Genomic DNA, 20,526 nt, shown 5'->3' on the forward strand with positions numbered 1-20,526 from the left:
GAGAAGCTTTTTCACTTTGTGTAAAGATCTTGAAAATGGAAGTCTAAAATTTGGGAAAGATCATTGAGTATCAGGGAAGTGAAATACAACTCATTCTATATCAACTGAATAAAGAAAGAGAATAATTAAAGAAATCTTTAAAGAGAAGGAAAAAAATTACTATTGAGGAGAATGACACACAATACAGAGAGATGGATAGTACTCAAATTTTTTTTATTGGAGACTCTAATGAATTTGATGCAACAATTGTAGATATAATGGAGAAGAATAAAGCCCAAGCTAAAGAAATTAGAAATCTCAACTTAGAGAAAGAATCATAGCCCATGCTACTATGTGAGGTGACCAAACAAAAAAAGAAAACTATGAAAGACAAAGCCATGATTGAAGAAAACAAAAGAGTTTTGACCAATAGACTGGAAGAGAAATCATCATAGCTAACTAACATTTCTAACATGCAATTGGATACTTTGAGTCAAATGATGAATGCCAACCATGAATTGAATATCAAGGATATTGAGATAACAACATTAAAGTTGTAGAATGAGAAATTGCATGACCTAAAAAGGGAAAAAGAATTTCCTAAAAGTTTCAATAAACCAAGTGAAGGCATCAAATATTTTGAACAAATATTGAGATCCCATAGATCCAATAATGATACATCTAGAATGGGATACACAATTAGTAAAGAAGCAGAGTCATCTAATAGTGTTGAAGAAAGGAGCAACCAAGGTAAGAATTCCAAAACTACTTGTTATAATTGTGGTAAGAAAAGACATACTACTACTATGTGTAGGATCAAGACTGTAAATCAAAATGCCAAGAATAAGAGCATGATTCACTACCATAAGTGCAACAAATAAGGTCATCAAGCACATTAATGTAGAACTAAGACCATGCACACACAAATATTTGATGGATACTATTACAAGTGTTAGAAGTATGAACATAGAGCTTTTCGTTGTAGATCCAAACCCATGTGGTCATTAGACAGGCAAACAAACGTAAAGAACAATGGAAACTCTTACAACTAGGATTATAATAAAAGGTATAGTTGTCATTATTGTCAAGAGTATGGACATTTCCTAAGAATTGCATTAGAACAAACTTCAGAAGTAACTACAAAAGGTAGTCGAATCAAACCACATGTTTTAACTATTTGAAGTTTGGTCACATCAGTCAATATTTTCCAACAAGGTCAAAGGTACCAAGTTGTGAGTTCAATAAAGGAAAAGGCAAGGCAGATGTTGAAAATGTTAGAAATGATATGAAAAAGACATGGAAGAAAAAGGAGGATTGCAGCACATCAAGTGGAGAAGGGATCACTTCACCTAATGGGTCAGGTGATCACACCTCATCAAACTAAGAAATCAAGAGGTATGTGGGACTAATATTCAAAAGTTATATCATACATCAGTTCCAAAGGATTTAGTACTGAAAACTCTACATAAGCTTGAAAAAAGATGCAAGATGTTATTAGGAATCAAAGAAATTTTTTACTTTTTTCATGTTACTACCGAGCATGAAAAGTTTCCTATGATTGCCAAGTCAAATGCTAGAGTCAATGGATGTCAAGTGAGCCTAAAATTAGTTGATGTCAAGCTTACAGCTATGTAAGCACTCAACATTAATTGTAGTATTTCAAAAGGGTATTTGATTGATTTTAGCTCATTTTTAGATCATTTCAAAATTGAGAAAGAGCAAGAAGAGCTAGAGGCAATTTAGAATTCAATACAAAGCATTTGTAGAAGATTTGAATAACAATTCAACACCATTTCATCAAATTTTGCAAGGTATTTATCATGTGCTAAGCTACACTATTTCTTATTTTGTAAACCCTAGTTTCACAAAATGGCATCTAGTTCAAAAGGTGTTGATGGTAAGGAGGTTTTGAATGTTCAATCAGTTAGTAACAAAGTTAAATAACCTATTTTTGAAGCCATTCCATACATTGCATGTACAAACAAGATCCCTTTGGTGCACTATCTATGATACCACTTAAAGTTTTAATAATTTAGGATGTAAGAAAGTGTTCAATTGTAAAATTGGGAGTTTTTGTGACATGGAAATATGAGAAGCATATGGAAGATTTTGTGAAAATATTGTGTTAAGGGAATAACTTAAGATTTTAGAGAAGAAAGGGTTAACGCGTGCCTTAGATTTCCCTAATTTTTTCAAAAATGAATGGATCAGGATTGTACTGAGTAGGATAAGTAATAGCTCACTATGGTTAGACAATAGGCCTACCAAAATCACCACAAGAATAGTCCATATGGTAATAGAGTATCCAACCCTAGATTAGCCTAAGACTATGAGAAGTGAGTCAAAATAAGTTATTGAGAAGAACATAGGGGTTGTGTGGAATACAAGGGGAATGGCAATTGACACCATCATAGATCCGCTGATAGATTTTGTAGTAAGGGTAAATGCACATAAGTTTTACCAATCAAGAAAATTGAATACTGTGCCATGTATTATAGTAGATGTGGGTTATAATATTGTGAAGAAGGATCATACATATGATCTTGCTGAGCTATAGCTACAACAATTGATTGAAAATCTAGGAGTAATAAGGAAAACAAAGAGTGCTCAATGCAAATTTGGATCTATTTTGATATGTATCTTCTTTTATGTTCCAAACACATTTCCTACATTTGGCACTATGGCATGGAAGACAAATAGGTCTATATCAATTCAAATAAGAGAGTTCATTGAATAGTTAGGTGATAATTTTGAGTCATTAATGACTAGTTACTTTGAGGACTTCAAGCAATCTATGAAGAAAAGATTAAGGATTCTAGCATCATTAGTTGAAAAGCATTATGATGATGTTTGTTTCCTAGTTGATTCTGATTATACATTTGTTCAAGAAACAACTCCAAGAGTAAGATGTCTATGACCATTAGGCTATGAAATTAATGTAGATGAGGCCTCTGTAGCAATAACATCATTACTTGCAAAAGATATAGAAAAAAATGCCAAAGAATTTGGTAATTATGAAATAGCTAAATCTAAGATTACCATGGAGCTAAAGACTACCTCTATCATCAAGAAGAAGGAGAAATTAGTTAAGAAATTGAAAGCTGAATTTAGTGAAGGTGTTGAGAAAGAAGAGGATGAAGGGGAAGAAGACACTCAGATCCAAGCACTACTTGCATTAGCACATGGACTAGGTGAATACCAATAAGAGGAAGAAGTAGAAATTGTAGTAGGTTTCGAGGAAGAAGAAACCAAGGAAGCATCTACTCCTACTGAAAAGAAGAAGAGAAAGGCTAAGGCACAAATAGTGACAAGATCCAAGAAGATTTCAAAAACAAGCTAGCCCAAACCTATAGCACTTACCACAAAGGCTAGTGCACATGTCACAACACAAAAGGCTAAAGAGAAAGCCAAACCTATAGAGTAGGAAGAAAGAGAAAAGAAAAGACCAAAGAGAAAGTACATTTCTCAAGCTAAATCTAATGAGGAAAGAACATAATCTAATGACAATAGCCAATTCAAAGTTTTGAGTCACAATCCATCTTCAGATTTAGATAGCCTATGCGAGAATGTTAAAAATAATGCATATTTATCAAGACTTTCTCACATTGATTTTGACAATCTTGGAAAAGTTGAGCATGATCAAGTAGAGGAGGCAATATATGCCATGGTGGAAAATTTTAAGAAAGCCCCACTAGATTTTGCTAACTCAATGCCTAAAAGTTTATATATAAGAGTTAAGAAAAATGGCATTATTGTTTAAATGTAGAAAGGAAAATTAGGGAAACCTCACTTGCTTAGGTTATGTCTAAATTCAATAAGGAACAAATTTCTAAAGCCATGAAGAAATATGTTGTTAGATTTGCACCCAAATATAGATCCTTCAACATATTACAGAATAATATTGAAGATGTTGTAAAGAAGACCACACAATTTTAGAAAGTTAGATATGGGCTAGCTATAGTGAAAGAAGGAGAACAAGAGCCTATTGATGTTAAGGATGATGAAGAAGATGAAAACAATGAAGGCACAGTTGAGGGAGGAATATAAATGAATATAGATGACCATGCAACAACTGAGGTAGAACAACAATAAGAAAAGAGTGTACAAGATACACAATTTCCAAATGTCAACCCTCAACAAATAACAAGTGTAAATACTAAAATAGTTACAATAAAGGATGTTTCTAATCTCACTACTCAAAATATCAATCCCCTAATAGAGGAAGATCTAAAAAAGATACTTGATCAAACTACATTACAGGCTAAATTGTGTGACAACCCTATTATAGTGAGTGTAGATGAAATTTAGAAATTTTTGACTGACACTACAAGGGATGAGCTAAATACACAAGAACCACCTACCATCAGCCCTCAAGTCACTAATGTACAACCTTCAAATAAAGTGCCACAAGCTACACCAAAAAAGGTTGATATAGTTGAAGCAGATAAAGTGGAAAATCAAGCCACAACTAATACATTGAGTCAATTAGGTCAAATAGAGTTATATGCACCTCCAGCACAATTTCAAGGTGTAATCCAAAGTATTTTGATAGAAAAGGACAAGCCTAAAGAGACTGAGTTGACACCAAAGTTGAAGGAGAAAAGAAACCATTCAAGCCCTAGTAACTTTACCATAATTTGGAACTCCTTCCAGTCACACTCTTCATAGACCAAGCATAGATGCAACACCTTTGCAATTTTTAGTATTGAATCCAAGTTCATCAAAGGTAGAAGAGGTCATAACATATGGAAATGTAAGCCTAGATGAAGAGATTATTTTACCAAAATAGATTATGACACAATGAAAATAGAGTAGATGAGTATACTACAAGAATCCCTGGCCAAAAAGAAACATCAAGAACTTCTCAAAAGGGAGCATAGCCAGAAACAAGCTTTGCATGATATTAAAGACATCTTCCTAGATACATTTATTTTTCCTACTCTAGATGAAACCAAGCCACTAATTGAACAATTGACAAATATAGTGGAAAAGGTAGGTGATGTAGACCTTGACACTAATGCAAAATTATTAGAATGATCTAAAAAGAAATTACAAAGTAAAGTAAATGAGAAAATATTTGGTGATATAGAACTAACACAAGTTGCATTTAAAACTAAAGTAGAGAGTGTGAAAAAGGTATTTGAGAACATTTTCTCACTATACACCAAAATATGCAATCCCACACTATTCACACAATAGACAAGGAGTCACATTTTGAGTTTAGAAAGTAAAATTACTTCATTAGGTGAAAAATTGCCTATGACTCTAGCTCAAAGTGAAAAGCATTTCAGAACTTTATTCAAAACCCAAAGTTAGTTAGCAGCATTATCTATAGATGAAGCCAATATAAGGGCCAAAATGATTAGCATGCAAACAACATTGGCTCCTCACATGGAGATTTTGCACAAGGAATTCAGATATGTAGAAAATCTTATGAAGAAAGACCTTAATCTTTCTACATTAGAAGGCCTAGTCCACCTTTCTGCTAAGCTAGCCATCCAAATTAAGTCTTTAAATGTAGCTTGTGACAATTGGGATGTAGCTCTCCAAATTATTCTTGAGGTCCATAAATATTTCTTAGACAAACATACTATCAGTGTATAGGCCATTGACATCAGTGTTAAAAAAGGGGAGAAATTAAAAAGGGAGAGAAAGTGTAGCAAAAGCCAAAGGGGGACCCAAAGGAGGAGAAAGTCAACTTAAGAAAGGAGAGAAAGAGAGAATGGGGGAGCAAGCGAAGAATAGTATGGAATATCTACTTAGCATGAGTAATATTTTGATTATAGAACCAGATCCAAACAACTTAAGGGGAGTATAAGATTTTGAGGTATATGTTGTTGCAAAATTTTAATATTTTCAAATTTTATACATAAGCTAAATAAGAGACATGTTATGCTCATAAGAATAAGGATATCAATGCATGACCAAGTGTTTTTGACACTAATGTCAAAGAGGGAGATTGTTAATCTTAGATTGGTTTTGACAAGTGAGTGTCTATACACTTAAGCCATTTAGTTAGTTCATGCCAAACAAGTAGTAGATGTTGAGCACAACATATATAAGATAGAGCATGTTAAGTTCATAGTAAGTGTCGAGTCACCTCATGTGCTAAGTCACTCAAGTTTCAAATAGATAGTGTATGCCAAGTGATATAGAAGACAAGCAAGTAGTGCATGCAAAGTCATTTAGAAGTCAAGTCACAGTATAAAATCAGTATATGTCAAGCATCAGAGACTTCAGATGCCAAGTAACACAATTTTTTCATAGTTGTTTGTAATGGCACAAACTACTATGTAAACCATTTTGAGCCAACTTATAGATTGAATTATGATATTTTGATGATAAGGATGAATCTTAAGTTGGAATCCATATGAAGGACATGTATCCAATCAAGAAAAGGGAAGGTTTAAGTGGAAAAAAGGATGAATTACAACCATTGATTCATACCTAAACCTAAGTCACCTAGATCTTCTTAAGGAGGAAAAACCCTAAATTTTGCATGCATGTGGAAGGAGTGAAGTGAGAATGTTGCATGTGCAAATAGAGCATTCATGGTGGCTAAGGAATTATAAAGTGAAATTGGATTATAGAATCAGTTTAAGGAGAATAGAGGAAGGCAATAGTATACAATAGAGAGACATCTGATCAAGAAGGATCAATAATGCATTAGTTTAGAGCTGATCCATCATCAAGAAGAAAAGTGCTAACTATAGGATCAATTTTGAGTCATTCTAATAGGTGAATCATTTAAATGTATTAATAGAGTAGTCTTAACAAGTTGTATTGAAATCCTCTAACAAGGTGCTTAATTGTGAGTTAAAGTCCTTTAACAAGGCACACTTCTAACGGGGTGTTGAAATCATTTAATAGGTTAAGACCTAATACTCTTTGTAAGACTTTAACAAGGAAGACCTTTCATAGGGTAGATCATGTCTCATGATCAAACATTGTAACCTTAATTAGATACACTTTATTACTACATCAGTGAAGATTTGTGGGTTTCATCCACACCCCAGTTTTACCTTCTCACTTGAGGGTTTTTGAGTAATCGTATCTACTGTCATATGTGTGTGAATGTTTACTTGTTTACATGATTTAGATGTACATTATTTACATGGTATTTTAGTTTACTTATTGAATGTATGACATGTATGTCTGGTGAATGTTTTATTAGTCAAAGTTCAAACTACTGATTCACCCCCCACCTCTGTCAAAATTTTACCTTTACTATTGTAATTCCTACATAAATTACATAGAATAAGCTCAAGACAATTCACAAATTAAATTTTTGGATGGCCCACTTCTGGAGACACTCCTAAAATTGTATTCAATTTTCAATGCTCATTGGTCAATTTTTCCATGTGCATCATGGCATCGAAAAATGGGTCAAATTTTTCCAAAATATGGCATCGATCTTCTAATTTTTTACACTAGCTTACATTGTAGTTCAATGAGGTTCCTATAACATCGATGATGTCCTTATTGAAAGTTTCATCAAAAATTTTCATTGAGTATCAATATTTTGACCATGTTGGTATAAAAAAAGAGGCCAAATGCTCATAAAATGTAGCATTAAATATCTTATTTTTTATGGTGGCTTAGATTATAGTTTGATGAGGATGTTACAAAAGTGACGAGATCCTCATCATAAGTTCCATACAAATTTTGACCATTTTGGCATCGAAAGAGACTTGGTTTGACCTAGATGTTATGTCCATGACCAAGTCCTCATCAAAAGGTTGACAACGAGAGTCAAAATTTTGATAGCAATAGTTTATTTTAAGAATAAAATAAAATTTGGTTTACAATTATAAAAAAAATTGTTTCAACTTTTTTTTACCAAGAAGAATTTAATACATAGTCAATTTGAAACTTTGATACAATACTAATTAAAAATAAACTTTATCACTGCTCAAGTTAGAAGTTTATCATTTGAAATATGTCATTGTTATCCTCTAATGTACAAGATCAAATATTATCCATATATCATCTATATGAAGAATCTATAGATCAACCATTCCTCAATCCAATTCTAAGAGTAAGAATAAGATGCAAGGAAAATTTATGATACTTAAATGAGACACCACATTTCCTTATCAACAATTTCAAGCACGCCAACATTTTGACTAAATGATTTATGATCTTCTTGTTCATGTTTGAATTATATCTTATCTATTGTGCATCTAAACATTCATCATATAATGTTATTACAAACATATAGTGAATTGAAATAGAAAACAATAAATTAGATTTGCAAACTTTATCACTGTTTTTTTTTAAAAACCATTGTCATGACTCAATTTTAGATTTCCTATAAATATTAAATAATGATTTAAAAAATTTTTTTTTGACATACCTAAGCTCTCATAAATTCTATTGAACCACTTGGAAATATAGTTCTAAATATTGCATAAGATGAATCAAATGTTTACTTGGATGTCTTCTAGTACTAAAATGCCTATGGTAAAGAAGTTTGCATTAAGACATTATAGTTGCCCACTTCTAGTGTCTCCTCTCATGATAGAGCAATCCTACCTAAAAAAAAAAAATCTACCTAATATCAACTCACTATAATCATTACTAAACAACACAATATTTTTGGACTATATGCGAAAACATTTTTTTTGATCTAACATGACAATAAAAAAATCTTTACTAGTTTTCACTATGAAAACATATCTATTTGAAATGTCAAGGAGAAAAAAAATGATTTTGTAGTCTCTATTATATTTTGAAAGATTTTGAAAAAATAATTTTGAGGATTATCCCAAGTACACACTTGGTGTTTTTTTGGGATAACAAATAGTCAATACTAACTTCTAGGGGATGATTGGTTTGAATAGGATCTACTTAAACATAAATGTAAAGATCTAATTAAGGACCACAAAGTAGGAGGAAATAAAAAAATATCTTCTAATGATAAGAGAGGAGAGGCTAGGTTCCCAAGAAAGAAAAGTGGGAATTTGGGGATAAAGAAAGAAAATAAGACATCTCAAGATTATGGGAAAAATGGTCGACATGAACCTAAAAAATAAGCAAGAGAAGTGTTGTGTATACAAATATGAATATGAGAAAGTGAGAATCACAATATTCTTATAATTGGGAAAAAAAATCCTTCTAAAGGAACCAAAAGTTTTATAAATTTTAGAATATTAAGGGTTCAAACACCCATAAAAAGAATAGGTTTGTCAAAGTACAATTAGAAAGGATACATACAGACATGTATTTATCATTTCATGAGGTCAATTTCATATAAGTTGAAAGAGTATATTATCAAGTATATAAAAATAATGGTAATCTAAGTGGGGTGATCAAGTGATGCCTCTTTTGGCATGGAAACTCTATGAAGACCTCAGTTAATTTTTTGTTGAAAATATTTTTAGTGGTATGAATTATATTTATTGTAAAATTAGGAGCCTTTCCTCCAATTTATAGTTTCTATTGAATAATGTATATGGATAGATTCCATCATTGTCAAGATATAAATTTGGTTGAAAACAGAATGAGAAATTTAAATAAATTTGTGGCCCCAAGATTTGTTGACATGGGTGTTTAATTTGATACTAAAAGGGTATACAAGGAGATGTGGTGCTAACAAAAAATTAAAATCCCAAATAGACTTTGAGACTAGGATATAAAGGAATCATTTGATAGAGACAAGTTTTAAAAATTACAACTTTACTTGGACCAATAGATATATTAGATTCATTAATGCTGTAGAGAAATTAAAAACATTCCTTTGGAAGCGGGATTCATATGTCTTCTCCGTAAGGCTAAAGGATGAAATAGTTACTTGGTAAAGATCAAATCACTATCCAATCCTCTTGACTTTTGTGTGGGATAAAATATCAATATGACATCTTTCAAGATTAAAAATGTTTGGATAAAGAATCCTAATTTTGTTAAAGTTAATATATAACTAATCTTCAAAATTAGTACCAAACTAAAGCAGTTTAGCATCAGTTAAAAGGATAGAATTAAAAACAATTTAAGAATATTTTTTAAACAAAAAATATGACTAAATAAGAGTTTAGAATATTTAAACAAGGATGTTATCTTACATGGAATTAATGAGGAAATTTGTTAAGCTAAAACATATTAATGCAGGAATATGTAGAAACTATAGCAATGGGGGACATGTTTTGGAGATGGGAATATATAAATTTTAGGTAAATGAAGGTGATAAGAATTCAAATTTATTCATTAGAGTTAAAATATTAAATATCAAGAAAAACTAAATGACGTTGAATGATAGCTTTTTAATGAAGAATATGGAGGTAATCTAACAATTGATATTTATTAATTAGTGAGATTTTTAACAACTACATGTTAGAAATGCTTTAGAATAAATGAGATGGGGGGGATGAATTATTTATTCAAGGTCCAACATGTCCAATTCAAACTTTTTCACTAAGTGTAGTGAGCCCATTCAACCATTCATTCATCCAAGCTTTAACATTCCTATTTAGCAAGTCACTATAAATCAACATGCAAGCATACCACATAAAATATCAACACATAACATAGTGATTTACATGGAAACCCAATTTGGGAAAAACCACTAGTAACATGCTACTCAATTCTCACTCTTTTGAAGTGATGCCTTGTGAAAGGCATGCCCTATTAAAGGCTTACAACACATTGTTAAAGGTGACCTTGTTACAAGATTTATCCATCTTGTTAGAAGTGGGCCTTGTTAGTGGACTTTAGAACATTCACTTGGAATGCCACCCTATTAAAGGATTTACAAATGGCTATTAGGCCAACCTAAGTCCATAGGATTTTTCTTCTATCCTAACTAATACAATTGCTAGAGAGTAACAATTAGGGATTTGACCTAATTATAACATACAACTCAACTTGTAGATCTTAGATCACTCTTCAACTCTTTACATTGTCTGGCTTTCAATCTTTGCAACTCTTGATAGCTTGCCCTACTTTCAAGCTTAGTCTCCTTGAGTCTTTATGCTCAATGTACTAGTGCAATCATCTCTTCTTGACCACTTGCTGAAGCACAAGCTCTGTGCTCTATTCTTCCTTCTCGTAGATGTCTTCTCCTTGACACCCTTCTAACCACTTCACAATTTTGGCACTTTAGCAGTAGTAGCATTAGCAACATTTGCTTCCCAGTCTATGACTCCTTAAATAAAAGTCTTGGAGCTCATTTTTCACTTGATTCTTCCATTATTTAATTTAAATTCATATGGATTAGGTGGGATTCATTGTATCTAACCCATATTGTGTTTCCTCTAAAAATTTCTTAAATAATCCTTTTGAATTGACCCAAAAATGGTTTATATAGAATTTTATGCCACTAGCTCATCATCCTTATCCTCCAACTAGTTCACAAAATTCAAGGCAACAACTTTGTCAACTCAAATTTGGCAAATCATCGTCATTTAAAATAATGCAGTAGCTCGGCACTATTGAAATCCTGATGCTCGATGCATACTATGTTACTCGACACCTACTATGTTTTTTACTAATGCTTGGCACCTGAAGTTCACTTAGTACCAACTAAGATTTTTTGATGCTCAACACCTAATACTTTGCTTAGTACTTGAACTTCACTCAGCACACACTAGATTTTCCTTTTGCTGACTCCAACTAAGAGTTTTCTCAGCTTCAACTAGCTTGCTTGGCACCCAATAATGAACTTAGTTTAAGCTTTGTAGTCAACCTTGTTACAACTTATTCCTCCAATGTTTCTAAGTGTGACCAACCTTTGTGTCTTTGAGTATGTTATCAATACATCATTTAACCATTGCCTTAGCTGATCCTTGCACTTCATTACAACATCATAACTCAACCTTTCCCTTAGGTTCTTTTGTTACATCTTATTGATCAAATCCTCTTCATCAATCAACTAAGTGATAGTACTTGAATCATATAAGAAAATATCATTCCTACAAATAGTAGCTTCGACATGAATGACAAAAAAATGATTAAAAACATTATTTTAACAACAATCTCCCTCTTTGATCTTCAATCTTCTTCTCACAATGATCTTTTCAATCAAATTTCCAACAATCTCCCTCTTTGGCATTGATGGAAAACCAAACTGATCAACCATTAGACTATTTAACCAAATGCTAACTAGGTTAGAATAGTAAGTCAAATGCTAAAAAGTAATTGTACTACCATCACCATCAATTTTCACATCTCCCTCTACTATCCTGATTGCTTCATTTATGCTTCTCCCTCTTAGCTACTATATCTTTTCTTTGTTCTCTCCCTCTATATGCATTGCTCTTCTTTTGTTGTTTTGATCAACTTCTTCATCTTTTCTACCGTTGATCATTTCTATCTACTTCTCCCTCTATCTTCATTTGATCAATTTCTACATTTTTCTTGACATTTCTCCCTCATACTTTTGATCAAATGTTGTTGATCAGTTTCTCACTACTTCTCCCTCTTTGACAACAATGCCAAAGACATATTAGCATCTTATCATGCAAGTGCATCATTTGCAAGTTCATTCAATTTCTCCCTCTATCACCTTGCTTGTGACTAATTTCTAACTTCAGCACTTCAATTACTTTAGGCATGAATCCTAAAGTAAAACATCATCTTTATCAATGTGTAAAATCTTCAACAATCAGCTCATTTGATGTAGGGTTCTTAAGTACCCTTGGCTAGGGGTATCACCCCTAACTTACCTCTAAGATACTCAAAAGCATCTTTAGGTAGTGCTTTTGTGAAGATGTCAACAATTTGTTCCTTTGAGCTTACATATTCCATCTTCACTTATTTATCTTCCACCAATTCTCTTACATAGCGATACTTGATTACAATATGCTTGGTTTTAGCATGCATTATAGGGTTCTTCGATATGTTGATAGCACTTGTATTATCACAATGAAGTATCATAGGATCATTTACCTCTTCCTTCATACTTTGCAACAACTATTTCATCCATGTAATATTGGTGTAATTGATAGCAGTTACAACATATTCAGCTTCTATTATGGACTGTGAGGTACAACTTTTCTTTTTGCTAGTCCATGTAATCAATATTTTTCCCAAGAAAAGTGCTCCTCCCCTAGTTCTTTTTTCGTCATCAATGTTACCTCCCCAGTCTACATCAGTATAGGTTCTTAGTTCAAACTTTTCACTTCTCTTGTAATACAAACTAAACTCATAAGTTCCTTTTAGGTACCTCAGTATTCTCTTTATTGCCATTAGGTGATTTTCTCTTGGATTTGTAGAAAATCTTGCCACTATTCCACTAGTTAATGCAATGTTTGGCCTACTATGGACAACATAATCCAACTTTTCAATCATTGATATATATAATGTTTGATTTACTTTAGTTGATTCATCATTCTTGGATAACTTATGTCATGTTGCCATTGGTGTGCTAACTAGTTTTGACTCTTCTAATCCAAATGTCTTAAGTATCTCCTTGATGTATTTGGATTGGGTCACAAATATGCCATTCATCAATTGATGTACTTGCAAACCAACAAAGAATTTGATTTCTCCAAACATTTACATTTCAAACTCATGTTTCATTTGATCAACAAAATCTTTGCATAGAGCATCTTTTCCTCCAAATATTATGTCATCATCAAAGATTTCCGATATCAAAATGTCTTTACTTTTTTTGCCTTGATATACAAGTTGTTGTTGTCATCTATCCTCTCAAATCCTATCTGCACAAGATATTTGTGCAGTCTTTCATACCATGCTCTAGGTGCTTGCTTCAAACCATAAAGTGCTTTCTACAATTTGCAGACCATGTCCTTGTTCTTGTCATCAATAAATCCCTTTGTTTGTTCTACATAGACTGCCTCTTGCATTATACCATTCATAAAAGTAGACTTCACATCCATTTGGTAGACTATGAAACCTTTGTATGTAGCATATGCAAGTAGTGTCCCTACTCCTTCCATTCTTGCAATAGGGGAAAAATTTTCCTAATAATCTAGTCTTTCTTCTTGTGCATAGCCTTTGCAAACTAATCTATCTTTGTTTCTTGTTATCTCACCATTCTCATCAATTTTTTTTCTAAACACCCATTTGGTACCAATTTCATTCTTATCAACTAGTCTAGGAACTAGGGTCCATGTTTTGTTCTTCTCAATCTAATCTATCTCTTCTTCCATAGCTTTATACCAGTCATCATCTTGTAGTGCTTCTTTATTTATTTTGGGCTCAACCTTGCTCAGCAAACATGATTCATTTTTTAGTCTATTTCTTGTCATAGGTATGGCATCCTTTTCACCAATGATTTGATCTATAGGGTTATGTCTTCTCACATACTTGGCTAATCTTGGTTTTGTCCTTCTTTCCATGTTTGATCCTTCAGCTTCAAAGTCATTTTTTTCTTCTTTATCTAGTGCTTCATCATTCCTCTCATGTATACTATTTTCAGAATCAAAATGTGCATTTTCTACATTCTACAACTCGGCTTCTGAATGTAGCTTGGCATTCACTGGCTGTGACTCAGCTAATACTGAGATTTGTTGTTGATTCTTAACTTGATTTGAAGCATTGTCTTCAACAATCATTCCTTCATAGAAGTATACAAAAGATTTATAATCCTTTGATTGCTTTACTTAGTTTCATCGACGTGAACTTATGCATACTCATCAAAGTTTACATTTACACTCTCCACAATTTTGTTGGTGTTAGTATTCAAACACTTATATGCTTTGCTTCTATTGGAGTATCCAAGGAATATGCCTGCATCACTCTTTGCATCAAACTTTCCATTTCTAGTATCTTTAAGAATGTAGCATTTACAAAAAAATACTTTGAAATATTTTACATTAGGTGAGAGACCATACCACAATTCAAAAGGTGTTGCATTTGTACCTTTCTTAACTTGGACTCTATTCAAGGTGTAGACAACAGTGCTTACAGCTTCTCTCCAGTACTTTAGTGCAACATTTTTCTCCATTTTCAAGATTCTAGCATAGTCTATCACTGATCTATTTCTTCTTTCAGCAATACCATTCTGTGGTGGAGTTCTTGGTGCTGATGTTTTCTTTTTGATACCTTTATAATTGCAGAATATCTCAAATTCTATTGATATTAATTCACCTCCTCTATCTGACCTTAGGCATTTTAGATTCTTCCTTCTTTCCTTCTCAACTCTGGCCAAATATCACTTAAACATTTGAAATGCATCACATTTTTGCTTCAAGAACATAACAGTCATCATTCTTGAATAGTCATCTACAAATAGCATTATGTATTTATCTCCTAGGTAGCTTTGCACTTTTATTGGACCACATAAGTCTATATGGGCTAACTCTAGTACTTCTTTGAAAGTGTATGTTTTTCTTTTGAAACTAGACTTGGTCATCTTCCCTAGTTGACATTGTTTTCACATTGTGTTTTCAAGTTTCTTTAGTTTAGGAAACCCTCTAACTTTATTCTTCTTGCTGATGCTAATCAGATTGTCAAAGTTAACATGACACAACCTTTTATGCCATAACCACACATCATCAAGTCTAACAACAAGACAAGTTGCATCTCCCATATCTAGATAGAACATATTACTCCTAGTTTGTTCACCCTTTCCTATCAAATTTCCATCAATGTCATAGATCTTGGTAGTTTTGTTTCCAAACTCTACTTTGCAACCTACATTGCCTAAATATGATACACTCAACAAATTGTAGTTTAGTCCTTCAACATATTATGCATTATCATATGAAATTTTCTCTATGAGTTTAATGGAACCTTGTCCTTTGATTTGACATGGAGTATCATTACCAAATCTAACACTATTTCGATCATATTGAGTAAAGGTAAAAAACTTACTTTTATCTCCTATCATGTGATGTGAGCATCCACTATCTATGATCCAATTGTCATTCTTATTCACATAGGTTACCAATACTATTGCTTCATCTTCATCTTTGTCTAATTCATCCTTCATGGACACATAGACTACTTCATCATCATTCTCATCAGAATCTTCTTCAACAATGTAGGATCTTTTTCCTTTTTTCTTATAGTCCTTGCTATCATCTTCTCTCTTGTTCCTGTACTTGTTTCCTTCTTTGTAATTCTTCTTCTATGTACATATTGCAATAATATGACCTACTTCATTGCAATTGAAATATATGATAGGGAGCTTACCTTTGAATTTACCTTTGCCTCTATGGAATCTCCTAGCAAATAGTGCTTCTAACTGTTCCACATCTTCCTCATATGTGCTACTATCATTGGATGCATGTTTTCCTTTTCTTCTCTTCTTGTTTGATGTCTTCTCCTTAGTCTATTTTATTCTCAACTTGGCCTTAAAGGTAGATTAAAGGTTCTTAGGTATATAGTTGTCAAAATATTATAATTCAAATGTAGTAAGTCTTCCCACTATTCCTTCAAAAGTTAGTGTGTTTCCTTGTACACACCTTAGCTCTTGGATGGTTGAAACTCTAATAGCATAGATAGGGAATAGAGTTCTTAAATATTTTCTATTAATAGCTTCTTCTTCCAATTGACCACCTAGACTTCTTATTGTACTTACCACTTCTTTCATTCTAACAACATATTGAGTAGCATTTTCTCCTTCCTCCACTTTCATATCATCAAACTTTCCTCGTAGGCTTTCTCTCTTTACTCTTTGGAAATTTTGATCTCCTCCATAGATATCAGTTAGGGCTTTCTGCATCCTAAATTTAGTGTCACAATCTTTGATGTCATCATATTTTGCATAGCTAAGTGTAGAGGTAATCTCCAACATTGCTTGATTTTGCTCCTTCCTTTTGCTCAAATCATCTCTAGTAAGAGGTTCAGTTAGATTTACATGTTCTATTCCAATTGAGTTTTGTGCATAGTCACCTATTGATCCAAGCTACAATTTCATGAGACTCTACCATGTAGCAAAGTTGTCTTTGTTGAGCTTGGGAACTTCTCTCTTTGACATCTTGATCTTCCTACTTCTAGTACCTTGAAACTAAATTAGCATATGTCTCTAATACCAATTGTTAGAAATTCTTTAGAATAACTGAGAAGGGGGGGGGAGGGGTTGGGGTAAATCAATTATTCAAGGTCCAACATATCCAATTCAAACTTTTTCACTATGTGTAGTGAGCCCATTCAACCATTCATTCATCCAAGCTTTAACATTCCTATTCAGCAAGTTAATGTAAATCAATATGCAAGTATAACACATAAAAGATCAAAACATAACACAGTGATTTACGTGGAAACCCAATTTGGGAAAAACCACCAGTAACATGCTACTCAATTCTCACTCTTCTAAAGTGATGCCCTATCAAAGGCTTGCCTTGTTAAAAGCTTACAACACACTTTTAAATGTTGCTTTCTTAGAGGATTTATCAACCTTGTTAGAAGTGGGCCTTGTTAGAGGACTTTAGAATATTCACTTGGAATGCCACCCTATTAAAGGATTTACAAATGGTTTTTAGGCCAACCTAAGTCCATAGGATTTTCCCTCTATCCTAACTGATACAATTTCTAGAGAGTAACAATTAGGGATTTTGACCTGATTACAGCATACAACTCAACTTGCAGATCTTGGATCACTCTTCAGCTGCTTGGCTTTTATTCTCTACAACTCTTGACAACTTTCCCTCCTTTCAAGCTTAGTCTCATTGAGTCTTCATGTTTAATGTACTAGTGTAATCATCTCTTTTTGACCACTTGTAGAAGTAAAGGCTCTATGCTCTATTTTTCCTTCTCCTATATGTCTTCTCCCTTACACCCTTCTAACCACTTCACAATTTTGGCACTTAAGTAGCAGCAATATCAATAGTATTTTCTTCTTGGTCTATGACTCCTTAAATATAATTCTTGGAGTTCCTTTCCCACTTAATTCTCCCATTCTTTAATTTCAATTCATATAGATTAGGTAGGTTTCATTATATCTAACCCATATTTTGTTTCCTCTAGAAACTTCTTGAATAATCCTTTTGAATTCACCCAAAAATGGCTTACATAGAATTTTGTGCCATCAGCTCATCATCCTTATCCTCCAAATATTTCACAAAATTCAAGGCAACAACTTTGTTGGCTCAAATTTGGTGAATCTTCATCATTTAAAATAATGTAGCAGCTTGACACTATTGAAATCCTGATGCTTGGCACATACTGTGTTACTTAGCACCTACTACATTTTTACTGATGGTTGACACCTGAAGTTCACTCGACACCAACTAAGATTTTCTAATGCTCGGAACCTATGCTTTGCTTAGCACTTGAACTTCACTCAGCACACACTAGATTTTCCTTTTTCTCAGCTCCAACTGAGAATTTTCTCGGCTTCAACTAGCTTTCTGGGCACCCACTACTGAACTTAGTTTAAGGTTTGCAGTCAACCTTGTTACAACTTATTCCTCTAATATTTCTAAGTGTGACCAACCTCTGTGTCTTTGAGTATTTTATCAATACATTATTTAACCATTGTCTTAGTTGATCCTTGCACTTCATTACAACATCATAACTCAACCTTTCCCTTAGCTTCTTTTGTTACATTGTGCTGATCAAATCCTCTTCATCAATTAAATAAGTGATAGTACTTGGATCTTATAAGAAAATGTCATTCCTACAAATGTCAGGTTTGATATCAATGACAAAGTAATGATTGAAAATATTCTTTTAACAACAATCTCCCTCTTTGATCTTCAATCTTCTTCTCACAATGACCTTTTCAATCAGATTTCCAACACTATAAGGGATAATATTTCCTAGCACAAATATAAATCAAAGAAGATATTTTTGGCTTAGTCACAAAAGAGAAGAAAAAAATACTTATGGTGCATTTCATCAACAAATAAATTAGGAAAATGCACTTTTTCCACTTTATCCAGCCAAGACACCATATTTAGATGGTTGTTTGATTGCTTTCTTTAAGAAGTGATGGTGTCTATTTAGCAATGAGGTAACAAGGGAAATTTAAGAGTCAAGATCTTCAAGTAAGATTTTCAAATAGCTTAGTAATAATTTATTAACTATTATTCCAATAAAAGAACATGTTAGCTCATTGTATATGAGTATATGCAAATTCCACTTTGTAATTATCTCTATAAGATCTTAGCCAAATTAATAGTGAATTAGCTCAAAATCATACTAGACCAACTAAATAGGTTTGGCCTAGACAAATTGATACTAGAATGGGTTTGCATTTCTTAAGAGGTTGTGCATTTAACCATTTAATCAAAAGACATGTAATGTTGGTCAAACAAGATACCATAAATGTATATGAAAAAGTAAAATGGAGATTCTTATAAACTATTCTAGAGGTCTTTAGGTTTCCTAAAGAATATTGTAGTTGATTTATGAATGGATTGCACATCCTAGATAATCAATAGTTTTGAAAGGCTCTCACAAAGGCTTCTCTGAATCCTTAAAAATCCATTTCAAACATATTCTTTGTCCCCCTTTCTCTTATTGCAATGATCAATGTTACAGGTAGATCTATTAATAGAAACTTATCTAAGGGGAAACTATAAGAGATCAAGGTTACCACCAATTTTCATCTTATCTCTTTCTAGTATTTAACTTATAATACAATAGATGTTCTCTACCTTAGCCTTTATCTAGAATACTTTGGAGACAATTTGAGGTAGTAAAAAATGTACAAAATGAGAAAAATGAAAAAATGTTTAAAATACCTGATTTATTAATATTTTTTAAGTTTCATAAAAGTACATTTTTAGAGGCCTTCAGAGAGAATTCAAGGTTGAAATTATCATCAATCCCTTAGCAAAATTCTCTAGAGAAAGAGTGTTGAGGGAATGATTATATAGCTATTAAAGACCTTTCTAATGATGTATTTTTCTTGGAATTTTGAATAATGAATATAATTTTATGATCTTACAAAGTTGTGGAAGAAAATTATGAAAAAAGAACAATTTTTACCATGATTGTGAGGCTCTTCTTCTTTAAAATCCATCACTTTATTTAAAGTGAATTCATTGGAGAGAGTGTCATGTGTTAACACCACAAATTTTGTGAAGGAAAAGGGAAGGTAAATAGTCAAGAAACTTTAATGTGAGTGCATCACATGTCCAATTTAGGGCCAAGTTGGTTGTCATACTTGCAGTTCTTTCATACTTCAAGGAAAATGTAAGTTTTTCATCAAGTGGTGATCTTGAGACTAATATGATCTAAAAGTACAATCACCTTTGTGCATAAAATAAGGAATTGTTGTGAGTAGAGCTAATAATTCATTACCTCGCAATGGAAATAAGGTCTAAAAAGGCACAAGTGGTGTCCATATTACATGCATTAAAACAAAATAATGATATGGATATCTATCTATTGAGATAGTTGTAATAGTCATCACAATGAGGCTTCCACTACATGCATTTGTAAGACCCTTCTCAGTTGTAGTTTTGAGATTTCATTAAAGGATGTAAATCTATTAAAAAAAATGTGCAAGAACATTGTAAAGAGGAGTTCAATTAAATCTAGAAATCTTGTGTCATACTTGTGTAAAATATCAAGACCATAACATTTAAGTGAGAGCTTCTTTTTTTTTTGGTGCTTCGAGGATATTTTATTACATTGTTGCAACCTAAAATGACTAAACTTCACACTTCAAAGTTTCTTTAAATTTGGAACTAA

The sequence above is a fragment of the Cupressus sempervirens genome, chromosome 2, assembly GCF_028749045.1.
Source record: "Cupressus sempervirens isolate cs-2001-9-10 chromosome 2, ASM2874904v1, whole genome shotgun sequence".
Classification (NCBI taxonomy): Eukaryota; Viridiplantae; Streptophyta; class Pinopsida; order Cupressales; family Cupressaceae; genus Cupressus; species Cupressus sempervirens.